The sequence below is a fragment of the Mixophyes fleayi genome (assembly GCF_038048845.1).
Source record: "Mixophyes fleayi isolate aMixFle1 chromosome 3 unlocalized genomic scaffold, aMixFle1.hap1 SUPER_3_unloc_1, whole genome shotgun sequence".
Lineage (NCBI taxonomy): Eukaryota > Metazoa > Chordata > Amphibia > Anura > Limnodynastidae > Mixophyes > Mixophyes fleayi.
Window position 1 is genome coordinate 12,501 of NW_027445885.1, and position 2,500 is coordinate 15,000.

Genomic DNA, 2,500 nt, shown 5'->3' on the forward strand with positions numbered 1-2,500 from the left:
GAAAACAATACCTACAGCCACACCACCCTGAACAAGCCTAATCTCATCTGATCTTGGAAGCTAAGCAGGACCAGGCCTGGTTAGTACTTGGATGGGAGACCACCTGGGAATACCAGGTGCTGTAGGCCTTTTTTTTTTCTCTCTTGTTCCGGCTTCCTTCAATGCTGGTGTTGAGATGTATAAGAGATGTAGGTCAATAGGAAACTAATACCTACAGCCACTCCACCTTGAACAAGCACAATCTCGTCTGATCTTGAAAGATAAGCCGCGCCAGGCCTAGTTAGTACATGGATTGGAGACCACCTGGGAATGCCAGGTGCTGTAGGCCTTTTTTTTTTCTCTTTTGATCCGGCTTCCTTCAATGCTGGTTTTCAGATGTATAAGTGATGTAGGTCATTAGGAAACCAAATCCTACAGCCACAACACCCTGAACAAGCCCAATCTCATCTGATCTTTGAAGCTAAGCAGAGCCAGGCCTGGTTAGTACTTGGATGCGAGTCCACCTGGGAATACCAGGTGCTGTAGGCATTTTTTTTTTCTCTCTTGTTCCGACTTCCTTCAATGCTGGTTTTGAGATGTATAAGAGATGTAGGTCAATAAAGAACCAATACCTACAGCTACACCACCCTGAACAAGCCCAATCTCATCTGATCTTGAAAGCTAAGCAGGTCTGGGCCTGGTTAGTACTTTTTTTTTTCTCTCTTGTTCTGGCTTCCTTCAATGCTGGTTTTGAGATGTATAAGTGATGTAGGTCATTAGGAAACCAATACCTACAGCCACACCACCCTGAACAAGCCCAATCTCGTCTGATCTTGGAAGCTAAGCAGGGCCAGGCCTAGTTAGTACTTGGATGGGAGACCACCTGGGAATACCAGGTGCTGTAGGCTTTTTTTTTTTCTCTCTTGTTACGGCTTCCTTCAATGCGGGTTTTTAGATGTATAAGAGATGTAGGTCAATAGGAAAACAATACCTACAGCCGCACCACCCTGAACAAGCCCAATCTCGTCTGATCTTGGAAGCTAAGCAGGGACGGGCTTGGTTAGTACTTGGATGGGAGACCACCTGGGAATACCAGGTGCTGTAGGCCTTTTTTTTTCTCTCTTGTTCCGGCTTCCTTCAATGCTGGTTTTTAGATGTATAAGAGATGTAGGTCAATAGGAAACCAATACCTACAGCCACACCACCCTGAACAAGCCCAATCTCGTCTGATCTTGGAAGCTAAGCAGAGCCGGGCCTGGTTAGTACTTGGATGCGAGACCACCTGGGAATACCAGGTGCTGTAGGCCCTTTTTTTTTTCTCTCTTGTTCCGACTTCCTTCAATGCTGGTTTTGAGATGTATAAGAGATGTAGGTCAATAGGAAAACAATACCTACAGCCACACCACCCTGAACAAGCCCAATCTCATCTGATCTTGAAAGCTAAGCAGGTCCGGGCCTGGTTAGTACTTTTTTTTTCTCTCTTGTTCTGGCTTCCTTCAATGCTGGTTTTAAAATGTATAAGTGATGTAGGTCATTAGAAAACCAATACCTACAGCCACACCACCCTGGACAAGCCCAATCTCATCTGATCTTGAAAGATAAGCCGCGCCAGGCCTAGTTAGTACATGGATGGGAGACCACCTGGGAATGCTAGGTGCTGTAGGCCTTTTTTTTTCTCTTTTGATCCGGCTTCCTTCAATGCTTGTTTTCAGATATATAAGTGATGTAGGTCATTAGGAAACCAAATCCTACAGCCACAACACCCTGAACAAGCCAAATCTCGTCTGATCTTGAAAGCTAAGCAGGTCCAGGCCGGGTTAGTACTTTTTTTTTTTCTCTCTTGTTCTGGCTTCCTTCAATGCTGGTTTTTAGATGTATAAGAGATGTAGGTCAATAGGAAACCAATACCTACAGCCACACCACCCTGGACAAGCCCAATCTCATCTGATCTTGGAAGCTAAGCAGGGCTGGGCCTGGTTAGTACTTGGATGGGAGACCACCTGGAAATACCAGATGCTGTAGGCTTTTTTTTTCTCTCTTGTTCCGGCCTCCTTCAATGCTGGTTTTAAGATGTATAAGAGATGTAGGTCAATAGGAAACCAATACCTACAGCCACACCGCCCTGAACAAGCCCAATCTCGTCTGATCTTGAAAGCTAAGCAGGGCTGGGCCTGGTTAGTACTTGGATGGGAGACCACCTGGGAATACCAGGTGCTGTAGGCCTTTTTTTTTTCTCTCTTGTTCCGGCTTCCTTCAATGCTTGTTTTTAGATGTATAAGAGATGTAGGTATATAGGAAAACAATACCTACAGCCACACCACCCTGAACAAGCCCAATCTCATCTGATCTTGGAAGCTAAGCAGGGACGGGCCTGGTTAGTACTTGGATGGGAGACCACCTGGGAATACCAGGTGCTGTAGGCCTTTTTTTTTTCTCTCTTGTTCCAGCTTCCTTCAAAGCTGGTTTTGAGATTATAAGAGATGTAGGTCAATAGGAAACCAAAACCTACAGCTACACATTT

General features: G+C 45.3%; 4 non-coding genes and 6 pseudogenes across 4 annotated transcripts; all 10 read left to right on the forward strand.

The window, feature by feature from the left end:
* The first annotated feature begins 9 nt into the window (after window positions 1-9).
* On the forward strand, window positions 10-128 carry LOC142109858 (5S ribosomal RNA; annotated as a pseudogene).
* A 281-nt stretch (window positions 129-409) lies between these two features.
* LOC142110543 (5S ribosomal RNA) lies at window positions 410-528 on the forward strand (annotated as a pseudogene).
* Window positions 529-768: 240 nt separating this feature from the next.
* Window positions 769-887, forward strand: LOC142109790 (5S ribosomal RNA; annotated as a pseudogene).
* Window positions 888-968: 81 nt separating this feature from the next.
* LOC142110913 (5S ribosomal RNA) lies at window positions 969-1,087 on the forward strand. The gene has a single exon (XR_012680843.1). It is a non-coding gene; the product is annotated as a 5S ribosomal RNA (ribosomal RNA).
* Window positions 1,088-1,167: 80 nt separating this feature from the next.
* On the forward strand, window positions 1,168-1,286 carry LOC142109899 (5S ribosomal RNA; annotated as a pseudogene).
* Window positions 1,287-1,526: 240 nt separating this feature from the next.
* Window positions 1,527-1,645, forward strand: LOC142110431 (5S ribosomal RNA; annotated as a pseudogene).
* A 240-nt stretch (window positions 1,646-1,885) lies between these two features.
* LOC142111000 (5S ribosomal RNA) lies at window positions 1,886-2,004 on the forward strand. Its single transcript, XR_012680925.1, has one exon. It is a non-coding gene; the product is annotated as a 5S ribosomal RNA (ribosomal RNA).
* Window positions 2,005-2,083: 79 nt separating this feature from the next.
* On the forward strand, window positions 2,084-2,202 carry LOC142110604 (5S ribosomal RNA). The gene has a single exon (XR_012680547.1). It is a non-coding gene; the product is annotated as a 5S ribosomal RNA (ribosomal RNA).
* Window positions 2,203-2,283: 81 nt separating this feature from the next.
* LOC142110812 (5S ribosomal RNA) lies at window positions 2,284-2,402 on the forward strand. Its single transcript, XR_012680748.1, has one exon. It is a non-coding gene; the product is annotated as a 5S ribosomal RNA (ribosomal RNA).
* Window positions 2,403-2,482: 80 nt separating this feature from the next.
* Window positions 2,483-2,500, forward strand: part of LOC142110397 (5S ribosomal RNA) — a 119-nt pseudogene continuing 101 nt past the window's right edge.